At 51.1% G+C, this 27089-nt stretch overlaps 1 long non-coding RNA gene across 1 annotated transcript; it reads left to right on the top strand.

Moving 5' to 3' along the window:
• The first annotated feature begins 1060 nt into the window (after nt 1-1060).
• On the top strand, nt 1061-12669 carry LOC140429633 (uncharacterized). Its single transcript, XR_011949149.1, has 2 exons — nt 1061-1791; nt 12080-12669. It is a non-coding gene; the product is annotated as an uncharacterized lncRNA (long non-coding RNA).
• Nucleotides 12670-27089: the final 14420 nt, after the last annotated feature.

The raw sequence follows: 27089 nt of genomic DNA on the forward strand, positions 1-27089 counted from the left end.
GTCTAAATATTTCCACTTTCTCTGACTTTAGCTTTGACAAAGGGTCACCTAGACTCAAAGCGTTAGCTCTTTTCTCTCCCTACAGATGCTGCCAGACCTGCTGAGATTTTCCAGCATTTTCTCTTTGGTTTCAGATTCCAGCATCCGCAGTAATTTGCTTTAACCTTATTTCTGATGTTTACCAATATAAATATAAATCCCTTTACACCTCTTTTGTTTTCCATTACTGGTATTTTAGAAAAATCCTTATTTCATACTGCACATTCATTATATCTAATACATGTGTAAACAATCCTCTTACTCAATTGACAGTTCACCATACAATGCATGGGCAGTCATTGTCGAGGTAATTTTCTGTCTTACTCTCGCTGTACTCAAACAATGAGGCCTGTGGGGAACTGCCAAACTTTGCAGCTTTGTTAACTGCTCGCTAATTGGACCTCTGCCTTAACTACAACAATTATTTATTCTAACATTTTATTTGTGAGCATGGTGCAAAGGTTGATGAAGTTGGATGAGTTCAAACATTGTATTCTCTCCTCAGAGAGTGAGTTCAAGACAAAGCAATCTTGAATTAATGAAATTCTCCTCTTGATGACAGCTGTAAGGAATCCAAGGTAAACAAAGTTATATTTCCTTAATCCAGCTCCCAATGGACAAGTGTGAAGCAGAACAGTGTCTTAATGTGGCATTAGGTTGATAAGCTCTCTCAGGGAAATCATAAGCATTGTAGGCCTGGGAAATGCAATTGTCATCCTGAGCATCAGAATCTTTTGAGTTGTTATTACTGAGGTGGAGAGAGCAAGGTAGATTCAAACCTTCTGTGTATCTGACCCAGAAGGGTTTTCACATTTTCATTATGCACAAAGAGGAACAGCAAACAACAATTGTCCTCTAACCTTACAGGAATATTTTCAAAAAGCAGCTACATAATAAAAGCTTTATGTGAAATATCCACTCCCCACCCTGCAGTTCCCCCTTTCCACAACTTCTCTTTCTGCAGCTCTTCACTGCTCCTCTCTCCGCCGTTCACTCTTTCTGCTGCTTCCTCTCTCAATGGCTCCCTTTCTCTCTGCTGCTTCCTCTCTCTCTGCTGCTCTCTCTCTTTCTGCTGCTCCCTCTCTCTCCGCTGCTCCCTCCCGGATTACCTTGATCCACTACAGTTCACCTACCGCTGCAACAGGTCCACAGCAGAGGCCATCTCCCTGGCCCTGCACTCAACACTGGAACACCAAGACACCAATATCAGACTCCTATTTATTGATGACAGCTCAGCCTTCAACACTATTATTTAAACAAAACTCATCTCCAAACTCCGTGGCCTGGGCCCTGACACCTCTCTCTGTGACTGGATCCTGAACTTCCTAACCCACAGACCACAATCAGTAAGGATAGGCAACAACACCTCCTCCACGATCATCCTCAACACCGGTGCCCCACAAGACTGTGTCCTCAACCCCCTACTACATTCTCTGGTGAACTGATGCGCCGACAATAATCTCTCTCTCAATGTCAACAAAACGAAGGAGATTGTCATCAACTTCAGAAAGCGTAGTGGAGAACATGCCCCTGTCTACATCAATGGGAACAAAGTAGAAATGAAAATCGCTTATTGTCACAAGTTGGCTTCAATGCAGTTACTGTGAAAAGCCCCTAGTCACCACATTCCGGCGCCTGTTCGGGGAGGCTGTTATGGGAATTGAACCGTGCTGCTGGCCTGCCTTGATCTGCTTTCAAAGCCAGCGATTTAGCCCTGTGCTAAACAGCCCCTGCTGGCGTAAATCAAATCAGGTACGTACCGGTGGGACCTGGCTCTGCGGGCGGCCTGCAGAGTCCTCGGGGGGGGGGGGGGGCTGGCACTCACCCTCCCTCACCGCTGCTCCCTCGCTCTCCGCTGCTCCCTCGCTCTCCGCTGCTCCCTCGCTCTCCGCTGCACCCTCTCTCTCCGCTGCACCATCTCTCTCCGCTGCACCCTCTCTCTCCGCTGCACCCTCTCTCTCCGCTGCACCCTCTCTCTCCGCTGCACCATCTCTCTCCGCTGCACCCTCTCTCTCCGCTGCACCATCTCTCTCCGCTGCACCCTCTCGCTCCGTTGCACCCTCTCTCTCCGCTGCACCCTCTCTCTCCGTTGCACCCTCTCTCTACGCTGCAACCTCTCTCTCCACTGCACCCTCTCTCTCCGCTGCTCCCTCGCTCTCCGCTGCACCCTCACTCTCCGCTGCACCCTCTCTCTCCGTTGCACCCTCTCTCTCCGTTGCACCCTCTCCGCTGCACCCTCTCTCTCCGCTGCACCCTCTCTCTCCGCTGCACCATCTCTCTCTGCTGCACCCTCTCTCTCCGCTGCTCCCTCTCTCTCTGCTGCACCCTCTCTCTCCGCTGCACCCTCTCTCTCCGCTGCACCCTCGCTCTCCGTTGCACCCTCTCTCTCCGCTGCACCCTCTCTCTCCGCTGTACCCTCTCTCTCCGCTGCACCATCTCTCTCCGCTGCACCCTCTCTCTCCGCTGCTCCCTCTCTCTCTGCTGCACCCTCTCTCTCCGCTGCTCCCTCTCTCTCTGCTGCACCCTCTCTCTCCGCTGCACCCTCTCTCTCTGCTGCACCCGCTCTCTCTGCTGCACCCTCTCTCTCTGCTGCACCCTCTCTCTCCGCTGCACCCTCTCTCTCCGTTGCACCCTCTCTCTCCGTTGCACCCTCTCTCTCCGCTGCACCCTCTATCTCCGCTGCACCATCTCTCTCCGCTGCACCCTCTCTCTCCACTGCACCCTCTCTCTCCGCTGCTCCCTCGCTCTCCGCTGCACCCTCACTCTCCGCTGCACCCTCTCTCTCCACTACACCCTCTCTCTCCGTGCACCCTCTCTCTCCGCTGCACCCTCTCTCTCCGTTGCACCCTCTCTCTCCGCTGCACCCTCTCTCTCCGCTGCACCCTCTCTCTCCGCTGCACCATCTCTCTCCGCTGCACCCTCTCTCTCCGCTGCTCCCTCTCTCTCCGCTGCACCCTCTCTCTCCGCTGCACCCTCTCTCTCCGCTGCACCCTCGCTCTCCGTTGCACCCTCTCTCTCCGCTGCACCCTCTCTCTCCGCTGCACCCTCTCTCTCCGCTGCATCCTCTCTCTCCGCTGCACCCTCTCTCTCCGCTGCTCCCTCTCTCTCCGCTGCACCCTCTCTCTCCGCTGCACCCTCTCTCTCCGCTGCACCCTCTCTCTCTGCTGCACCCTCTCTCTCCGCTGCTCCCTCTCTCTCTGCTGCTCCCTCTCTCTCCGCTGCACCCTCTCTCTCCGCTGCTCCCTCTCTCTCCGCTGCTCCCTCTCTCTCTGCTGCACCCTCTATCTCCGCTGCACCCTCTCTCCGCTGCTCCCTCACTCTCCGCTGCTCCCTCTCTCTCTCTGCTGCTCCCTCTCTCTCCGCTGCACCCTCTCTCTCTGCTGCACCCTCTCTCTCCGCTGCTCCCTATCACTCCGTTGCTCCCTCACTCTCCGCTGCTCCCTCTCTCTCTGCTGCACCCTCGCTCACCGCTGCTCCCTTGCTCTCCATTACACCCTCTCCCTCCGCTGCACCGTCGCTCTCCGCTGCACCCTCACTCTCCGCTGCACCCTCTCTCTCCACTACACCCTCGCTCTCCGCTGCTCCCTCCCTCTCCGATGCACCCTCTCTCTCCGCTGCTCCCTGTCTCTCCGCTGCTCCCTCTCTCTCTGCTGTTCCCTCTCTCCCTCCTCTGCTCCCTCTCTCTCCGCTGCTTCCTCTCTCTCCGCTGCTCCCTGTCTCTCCGCTGCTCCCCCTCTCTCTCCGCTGCTCCCTCTCTCTCTCCGCTGCACCCTCACTCTCTGCTGCACCCTCGCTCACCGCTGCTCCCTCTCTCTCCGCTGCACCCTCTCTCTCTGATGCACCCTCGCTCTCCGCTGCATCCTCTCTCTCTGCTGCACCCTCGCTTTCCGCTGCACCCTCTCTCTCCGCTGCACCCTCTCTCTCCGCTGCACCCTCGCTCTCTGCTGCTCCCTCTCTCCCTCCGCTGCTCCCTCTCTCCCTCCGCTGCTCCCTCTCTCCCTCTGCTGCTCCCTCTCTTTCCGCTGCTACCTTTCTCTCCGCTGCTCCCTGTCGCTCCGCACTCCCTCTCTCTCTGCTGCACCCTCTTTCTCCGCTGCTCCCTCTCTCTCCACTTCTCCCTCTCTCTCCGCTGCACCCTCACTCTCTGCTGCAGCCTCACTCACCGCTGCTCCCTCGCTCTCCGCTGCACCCTCTCCCTCCGCTGCACCCTCGCTCGCCGCTGCACCCTCTCCCTCCGCTGCAACCTCGCTCTCCGAGGCACCCTCACTCTCCGCTGCACCCTCTCTCTCCACCGCTCCCACTCATCTCAGCTGCTACCTCTCTCTCCGCTGCACCCTCGCTCTATGCTGCTCCCTCTCTCTCTCCGCTGCTCCCTCTCTCTCCGCTGCTCCCTCTCTCTCCGCTGCTCCCTCTCTCTCCGCTGCTCCCTCCCTCTCTGCTGCTCCCTCTCTCTCTCTGCTGCTCCCTCCCTCTCTGCTGCTCCCTCCCTGCAGTTCTCGCTCCGTTGCTCCCTCTCTCTGTGCCGCTGCCTCTCTTTCCGCTGCTTCCTCTCTCTCTGCTGCTCCCTCTTTCTCCGCCACTCCCTCTCTCTCACTGCTACCTCTCTCTGCTGCTCCCTCCCTCTCTGCTGCTCCCTCTCTCTCCGCCGCTGCCTCTCTTTCCGGTGCTCCCTCTCTTTCCGCTGCTCCCTCACTATCTGCCTCTCCCTTTCTCTCCACTGCTCCCTCTCTCTCAGCTGCTCCTTCACTCTCCGCCGCTCCCTCTCTCACCGCTGCTACCTCTCTCTCCGCTGCTACCTCTCTCTCTTCTGCTCCCTCTCTCTCTTCTGCTCCCTCTCTCTCCGCTGCTCCCTCTCTCTCCGCTGCTCCCTCTCTGCTGGGCCTTCTGACTGGTTGTATTTTTCCTTTGTTTTTTCTCTCTCTTGCCTTGCCATGCTCCTTAAAATCTGCCCCTGACTTTTTGATGATCTGCCAATAACCTGGTATTAAATTTCATTTTATGACATTTCTGTAAATTGCCTGGGATACTTGAAAGCTGCTGTATAAATGCAGCTTGATGCTATTTTCTTCAATCCCCTCACCCTTCCACCAAAACTACCTTGGGGCCCCTGTATATGAGCTGAACCTCCATTGTCATTCAGCTGCACTATGTGTAGTGTTGGGTACTCTGATACACAGACGAACCAACACAGTTGCGAATGGTACAACGCAGTTTTATTTCAATGACCTATTAACATATTAAACTCTGGTATTCAGCACATGGTGAACCTCTGAGTGGCTGGCAATGAGGTCTGTGCCCTGAGCCCTCTCCTGCTCGAGTGCCTAGGAAGTGTCGTGTTCCCTGCTTTGTACTGTGTATGCTCTTGTCCGTGATTGGCTGTCGTGTTGTGTGTGTTGATTGGTCCGTTGATCTGTCCATCATTATGTGTGTCTGTATGTGCTGAGATGTTCCCCTGAATATCATGACACTGTGCATTCAAAAAACAGAGATAACTCTCTAACCAGATGTTATCCAGCCACCATCACTCCATTTCGTGTCGAGTTGAAAATATATGTCAGAAAATAATGGTTTATAGCAACTTTAAAACTCAATTTCTCTCCAACGATATACATGCCAATTTTTGATATTTCACTTAAATTGACTTCTCTAAAAGTTGATCAGAATGAGTTTTTATTTGAGAAGGAATATTTAGGAAATTATAAAAGCTTAGGAGATCCAGGAAGGCGTTTGCTTCCAACCAAAATAAAAGGCAGTAATGAGATGTACAGCATAAAGTTTCATACTGGGACTACCGATTGGGCTGGTCGCAAGCTGGCCCTCTTTTTAAGAGTCGACTCGACGAGCCCCAACTAATGGGCCTACGCCCTTCAGCGGGGAAGCTCATTATCCATGAGTCCCATGGGGAGATCAATGATCAATTGGGTTATTACCCCCCCCCCCCCCCCCCCCCCCCCCACCCCCACCGCGAAGTCCGATGGTCCCTCTGATGCCGGATGCAGAAGGTTGTGCTTCCCAACAGCTGTGGGGCTGGGTCGGGAGGTGTACAATGCGTTGGGAAATGGCATTTCCGCGCCAACCGTCAGAGGAGTCCTGTCGGAGGTCCGTCTCTGACCATACAGTCCTCAAAAATATTGAGGATTCCATATCTGATGCACAGTCTTTCATCTCATGTGGACCTGTGCCCTGGTCCTTGGAGAGTTGTGCTCCCTGGCTCACAGGTAGTAGGCAAGGGTGGCGAGGGACTGATTCACCTGACGGGGCTGATGCGGCTTCCTGCCTTTGAGATGATCCACGTGCTTGCATACAGTCCATTCCCTAGTTTTGACCACATATGAAACTAGTCCTGTCTTCTCCACTATGGTCCCCAGTATCCACTGGACTGTGCTGTGTCTCCCAACTTGAACCCTCTGCTTTCTCCCGGTGGTCATCGTACCTCTTCCGGATCTGGTTTCTTCTCCACGTTCCCACCAAGATTGGGAAATTTTAAGCTTAAACAGGTTCGAAGCCGTCGGCCCATCAGTAGCTCCGCTGGTGCTAGACCGGGTCTAATATGGGGTGTGACCCAATAATTAAATTAAAAACATGTCAATTTCATTTCAACTGACTCCATGGTTTGTTTTTCATGCTCCTCTTAATGGTTTGCCCTGCACGCTCAGCCAAACCATTCAAAGCAGGGTGATGGGCAGCATGGTAGCACAGTGGTTAGCTTCACAGCTCCAGGGTCCCGGGTTCGATTCCTGGCTTGGGTCACTGTCGGTGCGGAGTCTGCACGTTCTCCCCGTGTCTGCGTGGGTTTCCTCCGGGTGCTCCGGTTTCCTCCCAGAAGTCCCGAAAGACGAGCTATTCGGTAATTTGGACATTCTGAATTCTCCCTCGGTGTACCCGAACAGGCGGCGGAATGTGGCGACTGGGGATTTTCACAATAACTTCATTGCATTATTAATGTAAGCCTACTTGTGACAATAAAGATTATTATTATATTATATGGGGCAGTCCAAATGTGTTTCACCCCATTCTTCTGCATAAACCACAGAAATTCCTAATTTGTGAAAAAGGTGCCGTTATTGGTGCAAGCACTTTTGGGATAGCATGGTTGTTGAATAATTGTTGTGGCTTCTCTATGGTGACTCACAAAGTGGGGGAAGGCATCCGGTATACATCTATACACTTCGAGTGGGCATCTATCAACAGCAGAAATACTGACCCCAGGAAAGGCCCAGCGAAGTCTGCGTGCAAATGCACCCAACGGCTCCCCAGGCACTCCCACGGGTGGACATCTGCGTGTTTCCAAAATAAAGAACTTTTTATGCTCTTTGCACATCACACACTGCTTCACCAATCTCTCAATATTACCATCAAGCCCTGGCCACCACATGTAGCTCCTGACGAACATCTTTATTTATCCACTGTGCAAGTCCTGCAAAATGGTTTTCCGGCCTTGTCTTGGGACTACCATACAGCTCCCCAGAGGAGAATGCCGTCCTCTATACCGAGCTCCTGGTGCTTAGTTGAGAATGCTCATAGATCTTCTGGAAGTTTCTTCTGTAGTCCCCCAAGTATGACGACGTGGCACAATCTTGCCAATGTGGGGTCCTTTTGAGTCCACACTCGAATTTGTGAGGCCGTGACAGGCAAATGTCCCACAAAATTCAAATTAAATGCAAACAGAACTCCGTCCGCTACTGGCGGAGATGGTGATGGTGGTGGGGGGTGGGGTAGGGTGGTATAGACAGTAGGAATTGCCTAAAGGCATCCGCAGGCGCAAGCAATGCCTCTTGGAAATACTGAAAAGTATATTCATACATTGCCAACAGCAGTGCCCATCTCTGCATCCTGGCCACAGTTACCGCGGCTGCAGTTGTCTTCTTCAAAAAGGCCGAGTAAGGGTATGTGTTCTATTGGATTGGATTGGATTTGTTTATTGTCACATGTACTGAGGTACAGTGAAAAGTATTTTTCTGCGAGCAGCTCAACAGATTATTAAGTACATGAGAAGAAAAGGGAATAAAAGAAAATGCATAATAGGGCAACACAACATATACAATGTAACTACATAAGCACTGGCATCGGATGAAGCATACAGGGTGTCGTGTTAATGAGGTCAGTCCATAAGAGGGTCATTTAGGAGCCTGGTAACAGTGGGGAAGAAGCTATTTTTGAGTCTGTTCGTGCGTGTTCTCAGACTTCTGTATCTCCTGCCCGATGGAAGAAGTTGGAAGAGTGAGTAAGCCGGGTGGGAGGGATCTTTGATTATGCTGCCCGCTTTCCCCAGGCAACGGGAGGTGTAGATGGAGTCAATGGATGGGAGGCAGGTTCGTGGGATGGACTGGGCGGTGTTCATGACTCTCTGCAGTTTCTTGCGGTCCTGGGCCGAGCAGTTGCCATACCAGGCTGTGATGCAGCCTGATAGGATGCTTTCTATGGTGCATCTGTAAAAGTTGGTAAGAGTCAATGTGGACATGCCAAATTTCCTTAGTTTCCTGAGGAAGTATAGGCGCTGTTGTGCTTTCTTGGTAGTAGCGTCGACGTGGGTGGACCAGGACAGATTTTTGGAGATGTGCACCCCTAGGAATTTGAAACTGCTAACCATCTCCACCTCGGCCCCGTTGATGCTGACAGGGGTGTGTACAGTACTTTGCTTCCTGAAGTCAATTACCTGCTCTTTAGTTTTGCTGGCATTGAGGGAGAGATTGTTGTCTATGATGGTCTATGATTATTGAGAAATCATGTCCATAGGCGTACTGGTGAACATTCTTAACTACGAAGATCATGCCCAGTCCTTCCTTTTCGATTTGAGCATAACATCGTTCTGTGCCAGCCAAGATTCTTGATGCAGAGGCTATTGGCCGCTCTGTTCCATCGTCCCACCAATGGACAACACCGCCCCGATGCCATATGTTGAGCGTCGCATGTGAGGATCAGTGGTTTTGACAGGTCATAGTAGGTCAGTAGCCTGGAGGATAATAGCTGGTGCTTTACTTTGGCAAATGCGTCTTCTTGTGACACCTTTCATTTCTGGCACTTCTTTAAGAGGCACCAGTATGGTTTCCAGATGTGGAATAGATTTTCCATTATAGTTACCGAGCCCTAGGAATGACCTTAGCTCTGCCTTATTCTCTGGCGTCGATACCTGCTTGATGGCTTGGACTTTCTCTTCTACTGGGTGCAACCCTACTTTGTCCACCCGGTATCCCAGGTATATGAATTCTCTTGCCTGGAAGACCCACTTACCTCTTTTGAGGTGGACACCGACTTCCAAGAATTGGCGGAGAACTTCTTCTAAGTTGTCGAGGTGTTCCTTCTCGGAGTCTCCTGTAATCAGCCCATCGCCCTGGTAGACAGCCTCCCTGTGGAACCCTTGGAGAATGCTTTCCATAACCCGCTGGAAAGTGGCACATGTGGACAATACTCCAAATGGGAGCCTGGTGTACTCATGCAATCGCCTGTGGTTATTAATGGTTATGTATGTTCTGGGTGCCTTGTCTACTGCAGCTGAAGGTATACGTGGCTCGTATCCAGCTTTGAGAAAGAATGGCCCCCAGCCAACGTCACGTAAAGATCTCCCACGCGTGGCATGGGGGTACCGGTCTAAATGGGAGGCCTTATTGACCATCGTCTTATATTCACTGCACCAGCGGTTGGTCTTGCCCGGCCTACTTGTGACACTAATAAAGTTTATTACTATCATGTCAGGTTTTTGATCACACTGAAGGTTGGGGCTCCGCAGGCATTCAGGAGCATTATCTTTTCTTGGGCGTCTCCTACAATGGCATTCGCCTGGAAGAAATGCTGCATCCGTTCAGTACACTGGACCCAATCCTTCACATCTGCCAGCAAAGGCCTCTAGCTTTCCAAAAAGTGGCATTCTTAATTCTCTTTGACCTTGCTCTCGTGCTGAGGAATTCAAGTGTGGTCCGGACGTTCAGAATCGCAGCCAGAGTTTTCCTTCATCATCAGTATAAAAGCTCAGGAGATCCGAGAAGGTGATTCAAACTGAGCTTGATTTATAACCAAAAGAAAAGGGCGCAACACCACATACCGCACATAGGTCCCAACCAGGACTGCCAATCATGCCCGTCCCAATCCGGGCCAGCTTTTAAGGGTTGATTCTATGAGCCCCAGCTGATAGGCCTCCACCCATTAGCGGTGGAGTTCGTATTCCTCAAGCCCCACGGGGAGATCAATCAGACCATCTCCGTAGTTGTCGGGATGGTTATTACAGCGGTACCTTTGAGCCTATCAATTCTCAGCCTTTTGGTGAGGATTCTAACTGACCTGGAGAGGTCTGCAGATCACTGGGTGTTTCAGACAAACATGCTTCATTTCAGAGGTGAATGCTTAAGTTGACCTTTTTCTGTGCCTATATTTACTTAAAGTGTCTAAATTCAATGGAATTTTTAATTTAAACACAACATTTACCAAGTAGTCTGGTGCAACACATTTACAACAATGCAAAATTATCAAATATTAATGAATCTGGCTGGAATAACGTCTCCTGTCCACAATAACTGGCACGCAGTCGGCGATATTAAGGAAAGATTGGTGCAAAGTCCAATGAGGAAATTTGTTTTATGCAAAAATCTATCGGACATTTTGTCAGAGCCGATGTGCGATTCCCCATATTGTCATCAACAAAACATCCAACCTCATACCCCAAAACTGAGAGGAACAAATGCAAAGGGAACTTTGTGCAATGAATTCCCCTTTACTGCATCTAAAAAAAAAGTCTTCTTAAAGCTGACATTTAGCATGAATGCTGGGTGAAATGCCCTTTCTTTTCAATGAGAATAATCATGCATTCCTTGTATGTCACGGAACACAGAACAAACACTCTGTGCTAACCTATGTCATAATAGTATAACTTTATGTTCTTTCTGCGTGGCAACTGGCCCTGATTTTATGAGTCTCACGAGTTTGGAACAGAATAGCCCGTTGCACAATGTGTTCTTCTCTGGATAGCAGCAAGTTTCATATCAAATTCAATCAACGATTCTAATTGTGCCATCCTATTTGAGGTTAGAATTCTTTTAGGTGAGGCATGATTAACATTATGAAACCCTTCATTACTAAAATGGCAATAATGGAATTGGAAAGACAATAATGTCCTGGCAGCTAAGCTGCTTCTTACAAAGTAAAGAAACTTTCATTCTGCCACTGAAAAGGAGTTGCCTTTTCAAGTTGCCCAGTTGGGTGCGGAAAGAGAAACAGTCACTTCTTAACCTTGCAAGGAAAATAAATTTGAAGTCGCTCACGTGGTCGAATGTTCGAGCTGGTGCTGAAACACTGTTTTAAACTGGAATGGTCTATCTGTGCGGATTTGTTGATTGTAGATAGTGGACCTAACATAAACAAAAAGAACAAGGTAGTCTTTGTTCACTTTAGTCTTTCTAATGTATTAAAATGTTCGAGGATTTACTCAGAGCACGGCTGGTGGGTCCGAGGAATAACAAAGCTCAGCAAAACCTTCAAAAGTTTCTTGCAGTTGCTGCTGTGAGAATTACTTGACCTTTCAGAGCACTACAATAATTCATTTTGCTTTGAGCTTTGTAGAGAGATCAAGTTTGGTCAAGTTTTCAGCTACAATTGCCCTGATTTAACAACGTGGCGTGGGATGAAGTTGCAGTTGATCACAAGTTGCAGTTTAGAATCATTTTCCTGCCATTGCATAATGCACCCCATTGCTCTCGGCACACACTGTACTATGTATCGCAGTGGTTTTATTCTACTTGGTCCTTTCTTGGACTTAAAGCATCCCATGGCACTGGTCAAAGTAGAGGCAGAAGTCCTGCAATGTTCTGGCTACTGTTGTATTACTTGGTTAAAGTAATATCTGTCGTTACTGGTTGCAGATGATCTTGAAAAATACACGAGTCTTCGATGTAAACAAATTTATTAAGTAACGATAAAACTAATCAATGAGACCAAGATCCTTTGGGAGCTAGTATATATATTGGATCTTGTATTGCCCTCTAGTGGTAGAGTTACAACTAAGTGTTGTGATTAACCCTTTAGTTACATGTCTGTCTACATATCATTACAGCTACCACTCTTTCCCAAATCAACCAACGGAATTGAAAACGGACTATCTGGTCATTCACCATTTGCTTTTTTGTGGGAGCTGCTGTGTACAAATGGATTAGGTGTTTCCACATAACAGCGGGATTTAACGATCACCCCGCCACGTATTTTGCAGTAGCAGAGGAGGCCCACCAGCTGGGTCTACTGGACCCGCCATTGTTAACGGGATTTCCCGGTGATGAGGGGTGCTGTCGTTCAGTGTCATTCAGTGGACTTTAACTTGAGTCTGCTGAATCATGCCGCTTATATATATAATTCTAAATGGGCTTAACAGCGTGATCTATTCCTAACAAGCAAATTGCTGAAACAATGATGATCCACTGTAAACCCAGCTCCGCTGTAGGATTAATATGAAAATGATGCTCCTTAGCTAATATTTTAAATCTGTCCTCAAAAGCACTCTGTAGTTCACACATGTTCTTACTTTATGAAATGGACCTTTGTCTTAGTTTTAAGTAAACCATTAATATGCCGTTGTGCTCATGTTTGCCGGTCACAAATGTCTGAAATAGTTTGAAATTAAATTTGCTATTTTAAATGGCTTTAAAGGTGCATTATTGTCCTGTGCTTTCTTGAGGGAGAATGGACGCCTCTCCACAACAAGCATAAATCGATTTCAATATCTTTGCAAGGCACCAATTTAATGCTTTAATTTTGTTTATCTGAACCCTCAGACATGTACAAGAAAATCGGACAACTGCCGAAAGCTAATGTGTGAATGGAATGGATTTCACTGTTTCACTATTTTCGATTGGATCTCTCCCCAGCAGCCGGCTGTGCTCACTTTTTATTCTGTTTAAAATTTGTTTGGATGAGAATATGGACATTTTAAAACAAGCTTTGAGAAAATAATGGCCTATAAACCTGTCCATGGAGCACGTTTCCTCTGCCACCACTAACATGTCTATTTAAGCCCTCAGTATGGCCGACAGGATAAAAGTGATTATATCCATTTTGGATATCATTTTGGACTCAAAATGTTCTGCTGGATTCTCTGTTTGAGAGACCCTGGGCTCGATTCAACCAATTGGCAACAACATCCCACAGCGAGCACGTTTAGAGCGTGTTTCCCGGAGCTCGCAGTGCCGAGAAACGCATGGCTATACAATGCGTCTCGGGTTGTGTGAGGGGCCTCAGCGTGGAACGTGCGGCCGAGGCCACACATGGCCCCATTTTGTACACTGGGGAGCTCTGCTTTAGATGGCGTCCCAACCGCCAAGGCCTCCGAAGTGACCCCCAATCCTCCCAGCCTGTATGCACTCAATGGCGACAGCCTGCAACCCTCCGCCCCCCCCATCCCCCCCAAACACCCAGGCAGGGCACCCCCGACCCGATCGTGCGTGAGCAAAAGATGCCATTCTGGCAGTTTGGCAGTGCCAAACTGACACCCTGGCAGTGCTCATACCAGCTGGCAGTGCGACCTGGTCACCTTGGCAGTGCCAGGCTGGCACCACTAGGGAAAAGGCCCACCCTACCCAAAGGGCATGCAGCTTGGGGGTTTCCGATCCCCTGGGAGGCCCCCATCAGTACTGTTCCGTCTGGTCCCTGTTTGTGGAGGTCAGCACTGAACGGCGCTCGCCAGAGGTCCCCGCGATCAAGGGGATGAATCCCAAAGCCTCGGGTACCTCGGGAAACTGTCTCCGTCTAATATGCAGATTTGCCAACATGTGATCACGCCTACAATGGGCAGGATTTACATCACAAGGTCACGCGAGATTGGGTTAGAGCTCCAGAGGTGTTGCAAGCCGGGTAGATCCAGGGAGAGGGGTCTCCCAGGTTTTATCGGCTTGCTGTGCCGTGGTGAGTTGCTTTTTAGGCGCTAGCCATGGGATTGCATCCTAAATGGTGATGCCGGGACTGAATCGCGGGTGCTCTATGGCCCGGAGAACAGCTCCGGCCCTGAGGCAATTCTGGACATGCCAATGGGCCAGCAACGCCGCCATATGGAACTAGTGCGATTCCAACGGACGCCAGTGTCGGATTCTCTGAGTGATTGGCACGGGAGAGCCTGACAAGCTGGAGTTGCCGAGAAGCACTCCACTCCCCACACACTGTCATTCCAACCAGGCAGATGTCTCCTTGGAGAGCGGCCCTGAGGTTCGCTGATACAGAGCTGGAAACATTGCTGGATGCCGTGGAGGAGAGGCGGGGCATCATGGGTTGGATTCTCCGCGCCCTCCAAAGCGGCCTACTCGCAGAGTACGCCGTGCCACGTATCGACGGTCTCAGGACATTGCCTGAGGCCCACCCCCCAATGCTCCATCCCTGACCAGCCGAGTTCCTGACGGCGTGGGTCTCTCGTGGTCTCACCCGTCGAACTCAGCCTGGCGGCTGAGGATTCAGGCCAGTGCCGCCACAGATGGGGGAGGGCCGATCCACGGGCAAGGGGAACACTATTCGGGGCTGGGGGCACTGTGGGCGGGGTGGTCCGGGGTGCACGAGCCGGCCAAAGGGGGGGACTATTTTGCAGGCCACGTCTGCGGGCTGCGTCCGGCATGTAGCAACGGGGCATATCGGCAGCTAGAGCCGGGTGCTCTACGCTGCCGTCCTGCTAGCCCCCAACAAAACGGGGAATCGGTGGCCATTTTGTGCCAGTTTTTCTGCCGTAAAATGCCACCATCCTTGTCATAATATCCACTCATGTATATAATGAGATGCAGACAGGCAGTGATTGACACACAGGATAACCAATGAACACACACGACACAGAACAACCAATCACCAGACAGGACACCACCACTATAAAGCCCACAGGGCATTAAGACTCTCCCTCTCTCACAGGACACAGCTACTGAGATAGTTAGAGTGCACAAGCCAGTGAGCACCATCTCCATGTGGTAGAGAGTTAGTCTGGTCAGGCTAGTAGAAGGTTATTAGTTAGATTAATAGAGTGTCAACCCACAGCAGATTATGTACAGCAACCAGCAGGTTCAATAAAACAGTGTTGGACCATCTCCTGTGTCGGAAGCCTGTTTCTAGTTTCACTGCATCCAGTTGCAGTCAACGTTGAACCAACTCACTTAGCATATCAATCTTCACGCTGGCGTGGGGATATAGCCCCAGAATCGGAGAATCCAACCCCCTGTTCCCCAGGGTTGGAAGGAGGTTGCCACCCACGGATATCAACTGGGCCTGGGCACAGGTGGCAGAGGCCATGAGCGCCGTAGGCCCCACGATCAGGACCAGGCAGCAGTGCAGGAAGAAGCTGCACAACCTCCTAAGGATGGCCAAGGTGAATCAACACCACCACCGTGCCCCTGACACCATCACCCGTCCCACACTCCCCACACCCATCACTCCCCACAGCCACACCCCCCCCCCCCCCCCCACACCCATGCGGCCCCCACCAGGCAGACCTGAGTGAGGATAAGCAGCCCCCAGGCCAACCAGGGTGAGTCACCACCACCACTACGTCCCTTGTACCAACATCCTTCCCACATACCTGTAGAGCCCCCCACCCACCCTGGAGGGCAATCGAACCCCAACGTCGGCAGTCCACTCACACCCCACCCTGCACTACATGCCAACATCCTTCCCACCTGCCAAGGCCTTGTGCACCACACACACAGGCCATTGGCCGTGGACACCATGTGCTGCCCATGTCTGAGTGTCTCCCTCTGTGCATTATCTGTCCACCCAAGGGAAAACGACACACAACTGCAGGGAGAGAGAGAAGACTGGAGGGGACCCGCCGGAACTGCGGCTCCTCACTGTAGCAGACCAGAGGAAGTTGGACGTGGACAATAGGGTTGGAGAACAGGCAGTCATCGAGGCTGGCATCAGTGACGCAAGTGAGTCCCCAACGAAATGCCATGCCCCTATCACGCATGTGGCACCCTCCCCGTCATCACGCCTACCCACGATCTAACCATTCGTCTTGTCATATCTCTTGTAGGATCACCTGGGTGCTGGTGACCCGCGTCCCTCATTGCAACCCCGCGACACCCCAGGGCACATGTCCAGGGATGGCATTGACTATTGGTCGCTGCTATCACCAGCATCCTCCACCATCCCAGTGACACTCAACTCGCTGAGGCACTTCAGTGAAGAGGCTCCTTGGGCACTATCTGCTGTGCACCACACACATGCAGCAGAAGAGGTAAGTGGAGGTAGGCACCCACGAAAGATGGATGGTCGGAGGGAGGCCCGACACCAGGGACTAGCTGCTGTCCAGACAGGTCTCCGACTTTTAGAACGGGGGGGCTCCCATCAATGTTCGAGATGCAGGTGCAGAACCGGGGACAACATGAGGGGTTGTCTGCAACCATCCAGGACCTAACTGTAGCTGCATTTGGAGGAGTCCAACTGCCCACAGGGGCAGGAGGCAGTACCAACCATACATGCCACCCAGGCAAACACCGCATGGGTGGCATCCACGGTGGAGGCTTTGGGTGCGAAGCTATCAGCCATGGGTGAAGATGTGGGTGCAGGCCGAGGCACAGGACAGGGCTGCCATATCAGACAGTCATGTACCACAGCTTGGCCCAGTCACAACGGGTTGCGGGCGACAAGAGCATTGGGCTGGTGCTGGCTATCCTGAGCTGGTCATAGAATCATAGAATTTACACTGCAGAATGAGGCCATTCGGCCCATCAGTCTGTACTGACCCTAAGAAAGAGCACCCAACTTAAGCCCATGCCTCCACCCTATCCCCGTAACCCAGTAACCCCACCTAATCTTTTGGACAGTAAGGGGAAATGTAGCATGGCCAATTCACCTAATCTGAACATCTTTGGACTGCGGGAGGAAACCGGAACACCCGGAGGAAACCCACGCAGACACGGGGAGAACGTGCAAACTCCACACAGACGGTCACCCGAGGCAGCAATTCAACCCGGGTCCCAGAGCGACGTGATACAGTCCCTTTTGTTCATGGCTGTGAGCATGGACACCCTGGTCAAGACGAGAGCGGCCTCCAGGACTGGCAGCACCAGGTGGCAGGGGATCCCTCGGAGTTCGCTCCGGCCAAACCCACAGCCCCAGGAGTAACTCGGTGGCCACCTTACACCTGAAGGGAGGATGAGGTGATTAGGGTCCCTGCCGGTGATCCCCGCATGGGGTGGTGCCGGAAGACCGCAGCACATCTGAATCCTCCTCATCTGCCCCTGGTGCATCCGATGGGCAGCGGACAGAACTGGGTGACACTATGCCACCTGTGACACCCAGAAGACTTTCCAGCCCATCCGGGCTCGGTCACTCCGGACGACAGCCGCCAAAGGGGACCCAAGATCCAGGACAGATATGCAACAGGCCGCCTCCATTTCTGATGTCCCACCTGGGGGACCCACTAGAAGGAGCGTTAGGGCACGTAAGGCCAGAAAGTTAGACACCAAGTAAGTTGGCACAGTGGCACACATGGGTTAGCGATTGGGGCTACGGCACAATATCTATAGATGTCACAATGAACACCTGTTCACAGACATTCTGAACTGCTTTGGCCGTCTGTCTGAAATGTGTGGGGGATGGGCTGGGCCTCAGCAGAGGGTGTGCCGGTTGGGGGGAGGCTGGTGGCATGGGGTGGGGTGTTGCAGGTGGACATGGGCCAGGGCCTCCTGAGCAGTTGGAGGCACCCCCCAGGGTTGCACTTGGAGTCAGCAGGAGACGGGGCCAGGTATGTGGGGGCACCATGAGGTAGGGCCTATCTGCTGAGTGACCCATCACTGCACACTGCGCCAGTACCCAACCCCAGTACCTCCCCCCCCACCCCCCTGCCCAGACCCCGTCCCCACACCTGTCACCCCACGGATTTGATGGGACTGTGTGATGGAATGGCCAGCTCGCATGCAGGGATCACCTGGGCGGACAGTGGAACATGCTACTGAGGGTAGGAGTTAAACTTTGTCAAATGACGCAGAGCACCAGAGCTCATTGCGGAAAACGTCATCATCATCCTCTATCCCATGGACCCTCTGATACGGCCAATCCAAGGCCAGCACCCTGTAGTGAAGCAGCTGGGAAGCACGGAGCAGGGTGCAGGTGGAGGGGCGGGATTGGGAGGGGGCGGTGTGATGTGGTGTGCGTGGGTGGGATGGGATGTTCGGCTGTCAGTGAAAAGGCCCCCAAATCGGCAAACCTGGGTCAGAGCGTCCCACGCGCGCCGCCCTGATGCACGTGTTATGCAGCCTCCTGTGGCTGCCGGGGCCCCATGCCCCACCCATTCTCGCCGTTACTGTACAATTTGCATGCCCACTCTGGTGCATGGCGTGGACAGTCACGCCACATCAAGGCACCGTAGCATGGCATTCCGTTGGGCACCCAGCGCTGACCTCGGTTTTTGGCTGACGTGCAATTCTCCACCCGATCACGATTCACGATTCCAGCGTCGCTGGACGGAGAATCCCGCCTGTCAAGTCCATTTATCTCTCCACAGGTGCTACCAGACCTTTCTGTTTTTATTTCAGATTTCCAGCACCCGCAGTATTTTGCTTTTATTTTTGATTTTTCCAGCTGCTAGTTCACAGTCTGCCATGTTAAAGTAGGAAGGAAAACAGGAATTCAGGGGTTGCAGCTGAACGTGTTGTGCCAGCCATTTGCATGTGACAATAAACGGACTAATTCCTGTGTGATACTCCACTCCCCTGAGGCAGACACTCAGCATTGCTGCATAATGAAATGTAATGCTTGGGATTACCTGAGAGGTAGGTTTTTCAAATGTCTTTACATATGTACGGACAATGACCAGAGGAACAGGATTGCTTCTTTGGGCAGCTGCCATCAAGGCACAATGGAGAAAGGCCCCTGTGTAAATACACCAAGGAACTGGTAACCGTGTCAAACCCCTGGGTCTGTATGCTGAACCCTAAGCGTATGTAACTGTAACTGTATTGAAGCACACAGAGTGCAACATGACTGATGTAGATAATTTGAACAGCATTGTATTCTCTGTAACAAAAATGTTGGAATGTTTGTAATGTTCTCATTACGGAATTGAAGCGCCTCAGAGAACATCTTGACCTCTGGAGAAAATGTGAATATCATTTTGTTATGACACTTTGAAATGTTTTGTAATGGCTCTTTCAGATATTTTATGAATAAAGTATAATTTTTGCGAAATGAAAGCTTCTTCCAAAACCACATTTGACGAAAGCTTGCCGGGTACCCACTCCACCTCATGCTCCCCATAATCGCTGTTCTCTGCTCCTGTCTCCCTCTGATCCTTCCCCCTCTCCCCTCTCTCTGGCTTCACTTCTTGAGATGGAGTTGCAGCGAGATGAACAGACCCCCGATCTTGCTTTTCTCTGTGCCCCTCCTGCTTGTGACACACTGGATCCAGTGGAATAAAGCTCAATACACGAATGGGATGCATATCGGGCTTCACTGTTCAGATGCAGGTCCAAACCCTGCAGCGCCCCCCTGCCTCTCCATGCCCCCCACCCCCCCCATCCTTGCCCCCAATATACATCCACAAATGGAAGTACCCAAATTTCTACTCCACTATCTGCTTTTTTTCTTGTATTGAGATCTCACACACCCTGGGACATGTTTTAAGTGGTTACTGCCGAAGAAGGTTCTTTGAATTAATTATGGTTCTTTTTATTTCCAGGAAGGCTCCTGCTAAAAGAGTGTCTGAGTTACTGATTATTATTGACATTTTACCAGAGCTACGATTACACTCAGGTTAAAATGTCTCTCAACTCCTTAGTGTTATTAGCTGTATCTGTATTCAACTGAAAACACGGTCATTTATAGTGCGACCGTCCCCATCTTTGACAGCAAGCAAATGAACACTGGATTTAGCTGTCACCAACAAACACAGTCTCTCATTTTCAGGTCAAGTCTCCTTCATCGTCAACAATAATATTGATTGGATTTGATAAGAATAATTCTGCTTCACCGAACTTTACTTGGCATTTGATACATATTCTCAATCACAGGTGGCACGTGTGGAATTGGGTCTGGTCCTTCATTGGACACCTGTAGGATGTCTTTGCTAAAGAGCCGGACATGGACGTTGCCCTCAAGGTTGTCATAATATGCACCCATGCACATCATGAGGTAAAAGCAGGCAGTGACAGACACCCAGGTGAGCCAATCAATATACAGAACAGAACACGACCAATCACAAGTCACAACACCAAGTGGGGGGCTTCCAACTATAAAACACACGAGGCATCAGCGCTCTGCCTCTTTTCCACCGGTGATAGCTGTAGTGACAGTCAGGGTGTACAAATCATTCAACACCTTCTACACGTGGATCAGAGCTAGCCTGGTCCAGATAGTTAGTGTTAGTTTACTTAGAGAAGTAGAGAGTCAACCCACAGGCAGCTGTGTGTTTCGTTACTGGAGTTCAATAAACCTTATTGAACATACGCGTACGTTTGATGTGTGCTTTATCATTTCACCGCATCGTGTTGCAGTCCGAGTTACCCAGGGTGAATAGCACGACAAAGGTGATGGTCTGCTGACTCAATGTTTTTTTTTTGCAAATGGCTGTACGATGAGCTCTCCTTTTTAATACAGACTTTGTGATCACTGAACATATAATTAGAAAACCCGCTTACCAGATAGGGAAACTGAGATATGACAGTCAGCTTTTCCATCATCAGGTTAACAGCTGTCTTATTTAATCCTTCTCCCTTAGCTTCTTCCCATCTCAGATACCAGCTAGTCCACAGTGAACACAACCTCCCTCAACAGCAGATGCTTTGACATGAAACAACTTTGGTTGCTATGACTCCAGCCAAAGATTGTATCAATAAGATAAACTTGCCTTTCTAAAGTTCTCTCCATGACCCCAAGATGTCCTAAAGCATTTCATAAGCAGTAATGTGCCTTCCTGTTGTAATGTAACGCAACATACTGGCCAATGTGTGCATTCTAAGCTGCCATAAATGGCAGTTTAATAAATTAGCAGGTCAAATGTTTCACTGTTAATATTTAAGGGGTAAATGCTGTTCTATCTGCCTGTGGTCATCATTTTTTCATTATTTAAGTCTGAAGCAGAGGACCTGTGGACTCCTGGTACACCCTGGTCTCTCATTTCACCTTCTCCAGCAACCCAATTGCCTGTACAAGGTAAAATCTTTCATCATCCACAGGCTTTTCTCGTTTAATGTGGGAATTATCAAAGCCATCATCGTAAGATCCAGTCAGCTCCTGTTTCCAGCCTTGACTCCATCAAATTCCTCAGTTGGCACACGGGTTGAGCCCATGGTGGGCGATTCCTTCACCAAGGTTGCCCCCTCATTGGATAAAAGCAAATTACTGCGGATGCTGGAATCTAAAACCAAAAGATGACACCTGGGCTCGAAACGTCAGCTCTTTTCTCTCCAGGTGCTGCCAGACCTGCTGAGATTTTCCAGCATTTTCTCTTTTGGTTGATCTCTCATTCCTCTCTGCAGCATTGCTTGATTCCATTCCCCATTTTGCAAGGTCATCCATACCCACCCTGAGCTCTACCTCACTATCTTGAAGTTTGAATCCCAAGATTCTATAATTATATAAAGGGCAAGAGGATGATCAGGGAAAGAGTAGGGCCCATTAGCAACCAAGGGGGCAATCTGTGTGCGGAGCTGGAGAACATAGGTCGGGTGTTAAACAAGTACTTCACATCTGTCTTGTGATGAATGCAGGAATTTCAGATGTATTGGGCACAATTTAACAGGGGAAAAAAACAGTACACCTTTCAGCGCAATTAGCAGGCTGTTTCTTGACAGCTGCAGAGCCAGGGTGGCAGTGTCAAGGCACCTGGGTGCCAGTGTGAGTCCCAGGGTGCCATCCTGCCCAGAGCTTGACCACTCAGGGTCTCCAATGGCCTGGGAGACCCCCCAGGTCTGTTACAATTGGTCCGCTTTTGAGTGGACCAATACTAAATGGCGCCCAGCCGAGGCCTCGCCGGAAAGACCGTTAGTTCATGGGTCCTGGGAGAATATGGCTCAGACATATTGAATGAACCATTGGTCTAATTTAAGTATTATATCTGGATCACGCCCAGTAAGGGCAAGATCCAGATCGCAAGGTCTTGCGAGGTTCCGTTGAATCTCACGAGACTGTAACAATATGAATATTGTATGGGAGATAAAGGGTTAACAATTTCATGTTAATACTTCTCACCAGCAGATGGTAATCAAGAACAGGCATATAAATATCATGTGACTCCTGGGATTCTAGGAGAAGGTGTTTAGGCGTGAGATAGAACTGTGTTTTTGAGAGTTCTATAGAGTTAGTCTTAGCATAGTTTATCTTTCAATCTTATACCTCGGAATACGTTTGAATCTTATTTAAGTAGTGTTAATAAATAAGCTTTGTTAATTTATTTCGCTTGTTGTTCTTTGTTCAAACCATCTAGGTAAAGCAAAACAGAGAACATCACATGGTACCAGAAGAGGTTGCTAAGATAGTTTAAAAAGGTTTAGAGAGGGAAAGAAAAGTCTCCAGAAAATAAACGTATGAAGATCGAAAAAGAAAATCTTAACCAGACTCCGATTGCAACAACCAGTAGCATCGAAAGAAACTGCCCAGTCGAAGCTTCATGGAGGGTCTGTAGACTCCAAAGATATTCAGGGCATCGGGTAAAGTAGATGTCAACTGGAAAAATTTCAAACAACAGTTTGAGCTTTATATCTCAGCCTTAGACCTCAAAGAGACCAGTGATCAGTGAAAGATAGTTCCTTACAATGGCTGGAATGCAGGCTTTAGAAATACATAACTCGTTCCATTTTGAAAATGAGATTGATTTTTAAAAATAACAAAGTTATAGAAATGTTTGACAGACACTGTGAGCTGCAGATTAATGAAATTTTCTAATGATATATTTTTTGAAAAAGAGTTCAAGAAGCAGGTGAAACTATTGACTGTTTTGTGACTGATCTCAGGCTCAAAGTGCAGACCTGTAATTTATCCGTATTATCAGACTCCCTTCTGCGTGATCAGATTGTATTCGGTGTAAAAAATGAGAAGCACCATGAAACATTGCTCAGACAACCAAAGCTAACGCTAGAAGATGCTATTAATATCTGCTGTGTAAGCGGAATTGCTAAGAATCAATATGCCAAGATGTTAATCCGAGAAAGTGGCACAAAAGTGCACAATGTGGCTGATGCCATTGATGCTGTGGCGCACTTGAAAAAACAGCACACCCCAGACGGCGACCATTTTGTACATGATGTCAAGAACGTCCTGACATGCAAGCATCGTGGCCACACCCACCCAATGAAAGAATGCCCAGCCTTCGGCAAAGCCTGCCCGAAGTGCAGCAGACTTCACCATTTTGTTTCTCATTGCAGAACAGGAATGAAATCGCAATGAAGAGCTGTACAAGAAGTGTGCAGCATGAAGCATGATAATAAAATGAGTAAACGCAGCATTGGGGAAGATGAATTAGACTTGGAGGATGTAGTCGAGTTAGACGATTCTTTCGTTATTGACACAGTAGAAAAAGTACATAAAATTCCAGTTAATTTTCTAAGCTGAAAACATAAAACCAATCTTGATTGTTCACAGACAAGATAAGTGGGCAATTCCATTGAATTAATGGAACCAGCATTCACAGCAAAGTGGATACAGGTATGAAATTGGCTCTCAGTATTCAGCCAGATGATGAGCCAGAAATAGAAGAAGACCACTCTCTAAGTTTATTTAGTTTATTTGGCCTCAGTAACGAGCTGATAACAAGTAGTATCCAATCTGCGCAGGACAACGACGAGAGTGACAGTTCCCAAATGGACTGTGCCGAATCTGAACATGAGAGCCCAGTCTTTGTAATTACAAAAGGGATAATTAAAGCATCGCAAAAATGAAATCATAATCCATCCTAACCATGTATATCGTTTACCTGAAGTTTGGCTAATGCAATCTTATTTATATAGAGAAGATTCCTGGGGAATAGATCATTCGAGACATTGGGCGGGATTCTCCGTTTGCCGACGACAAAATCGCGAAACGTGATTGGGCGGAGAGTAGGTTCCAACGCCAAAATCGCGTCGGGCGCCGATTTGACACCAAATCGCGATTCTCCGTCACCCCAACAACGGTGTCAATGCGTACCAGAACGCACTTACAGTAGATACCCTTTGCATATCGTTAGCGGGCCCGACCCGGTATTCTCCGGGGCCTCCATGATTCTCCTCCTCCAATGGGCCGAGTTCCTGATGGCGTGGTTCACTTGTGCTTTTATAAATCGTGAAACTGGCATTGTGGCTGATGAAGGATAGAGAGGAGGTAGGACACAGAGAGAACGACTACAGACTGCCAGGCCAGACACTAGCTGGGCTGGCTGGAGTGGGGGGGGCCGTGCCAGGGCCAGTGTGATGGGGGGTGGCGGTGGAACGGGCTGAGTGGCCAGGGTGGCGCCTCATTGGTCTGGGGCATTGCCCAGGCACGGACCATCATTACTGCAGCCATCTTGCTGCATACCCCACTGACCACCCAGCTTGGCCCCTGGTTCGGCAGACTGATACCGGTCATATGGGAGCCCCCACCCCTCCGCCAACCATCCCAGCCGCCAAGTACCAGCAGCCCACCCAGGGCAACACACACAGTAGCCCCTATGGGGGCATGGTGCATACCACCTGGCAAGGGCTGTGCCAGCTGACAGCACCCCTGGCATCTGGGATGAAGGCCAGGGCCAGAGGCCCCAATGGTGCTGGCCACCGATGGGGTCAGCGGTGCGGGGATGGGGGGTCGGGGGAGGGATATGCGGTGGCAGAGCCCACATTGCCAACTGGGGCCACCATGTAGGCCGGTGGACCTGGTTGGGCACGAGGGTACGCTGTAGACCCGGACGCTACTCGAGGAGGAGGAAGCTTCAGCAGCGGAGCGTGCAGCAGCGGAGCGCGCCGCAGAGGAACAGGAGGCAGCCACCTAGGGTGGAGAGCCAGCTGCCCAACAGGGCGAGGAAGAGTGCTAAAAGAGGCGCCGCATGAGGCCTCATGTGTACCGGCACCGCATGTCATTCGAGGAGCTGCTGGACCGGGCAATGCAGTCTAAGACTCCAGCTGAGCAGAGAGACTGTGCACCATATCTTCCAGATCTTAGCACACCTGGCACCGTGGAGGTATGGGGAAGGACACCCGCTCCCAATGGCCGTCAAGGTGAGGGTCGCCACCGGGTCCTTCCAGGTGCCAAGTGCGGACCTGTCTGGGATCTCATCGATCTCGGTGCACAGGTCCATCCGTGCCTTCACGGAGGCCCTATATGTCCAGGTGGCCCAATACATCCATTTCGATGTGGACCGAGACCACCAGGATGCCCGGACAGCGGGGTTCACCACCATCTCCGACATGCCCCGGGTCCAGGGGTAATTGACGGAATGCATTTTTTTGTACACAAACCGAAAGGGGTTCCACTCGATGAACATGAAGCTGATATGTGACCATCAGTTGTGCATCATACACATTTGTGCCCGATACCTGGGCAGTGTGCACGACGCCTTCATTCTGACACACTCGACGATTCCTGACATGCTCGAGACACCCATCCACCGGCTAGGGGGTTAGCTCCTGAGTGACAGGGGTTACCACTGCGGTCGTGACTGATGACACCTATCCGGAGGCCACAAACTGATTCTGGGACCCACGTCAATGACGTCCATACAGTGACCAGGGGTGTGATCGAGCGGTGCGTTGGGCTCCTGAAGATGCGGTTCAGGTGCCTGGACCACTCTGGAGAGGCCCTCCAGTTTGAGGCTGAGAGGGTCGCCTGCATCGTGGAGGCCTGCTGCATTCTCCACAACATCGCGCAGCTGGAGGGCGATGTGCAGAGGAGGAGGAGGAACGGCAGGCCTCGTACGACGAGGAGGATGCGGGGGAGGGGGAGGATGGGTAGGACATGGAGCCCAGGCAGGCATGGAAGGCCGCACGACATGTGCACCAGAGCGCTCTGATTGCCTCCAGGTTCACCGACTGGGGGAGGTATGGATGGGGTGGACTGGCCAGGGGCACGGACATCACAGCCCACCCCCACACCCCCTGCAACCCCCTCCGCGATACATACCTGTCGCACTCCAGGGTGGGGGCCCTGGGTTGTCAGTTCCAGCGGGTCTGGTCCATGGGATGGAGGGTGATGACAACCCGCTCTGCGATGACTTCTGGTGCTCCACATCGTTTGGCATTGTATGACTCCTGCCTACGGTCGCACTTTCCACCGTCCACCTTGGAGATCCCTGCATGCGAGCTGGCCATTTCATCACACGGACCCATTGAATCCCTGAGGTGCCGTTGATGGTGACGGTCAGGGGGCGTGTGGAGCCCAGGCCACCCCAACCTCCGTCCATCCCCTCCCCCTCCAGTCAGCCCAGACCAGACCACCCCATCCCGCACATACATCGGACAGAGCACCGACGCAGCTTGTGATCGGGCCCGAACGTTATGTCTAGGTGGTTCCCCAGAAGGTACAGCAGAAATGGAGGTGGCCTGCTGAGATTCCTGCCCTGCGACCTGGGTCCCTGTTGATCTGGATGTGCCCGGTTGCTGCTCGGTTTTCCTGGGTGGCATGAAGCCATCCCGTTCTGCCCGCTGCGCACCAGATGCACCAGGGTCAGGAGGGGGGGGAGCGAGGTGCTGCGGCGTTCTGGCATCTCCCCTGCAGGAGTCACCGGCACGGGGCCATTCAGCTCCTCCTCCCTCGGGGTGCCCCATGACCCCCAGGCTACTCCACGGCACAGGGTTGCGAGGGGAGCCATTCCCTGATGCTCCCTCGCCACCTGGCACTGCCAGTCCTGGAGGCCCACTCTGGTCTCGAACAGGGTCTGCATGATCGCGACCGCGGCCATGGAGCACAGGGAGTGGACCATCTCCATCTGGAACTGCGCAACATTACCCATTGACTGTACTGCCACCTTCTGGGTCTGTTTCACATCAGCCAGTGACTGCGCCACCTTCCTCTGAGATTGGGTCACCTCCCTCTATGTCTGCGCCACGTCGGCCAGCACCTGGGTAATGCCGCCGACATTTCCAGCCAGGGCTGGATGTGACTGGGCCATGTTCAGGAGTGCCGCTACAACTTCCAGGTGACTCTAGCACATGGTCACCTGT

The sequence above is a fragment of the Scyliorhinus torazame genome, chromosome 1 (genome assembly GCF_047496885.1).
Source record: "Scyliorhinus torazame isolate Kashiwa2021f chromosome 1, sScyTor2.1, whole genome shotgun sequence".
In the NCBI taxonomy this organism is placed as follows: Eukaryota; Metazoa; Chordata; class Chondrichthyes; order Carcharhiniformes; family Scyliorhinidae; genus Scyliorhinus; species Scyliorhinus torazame.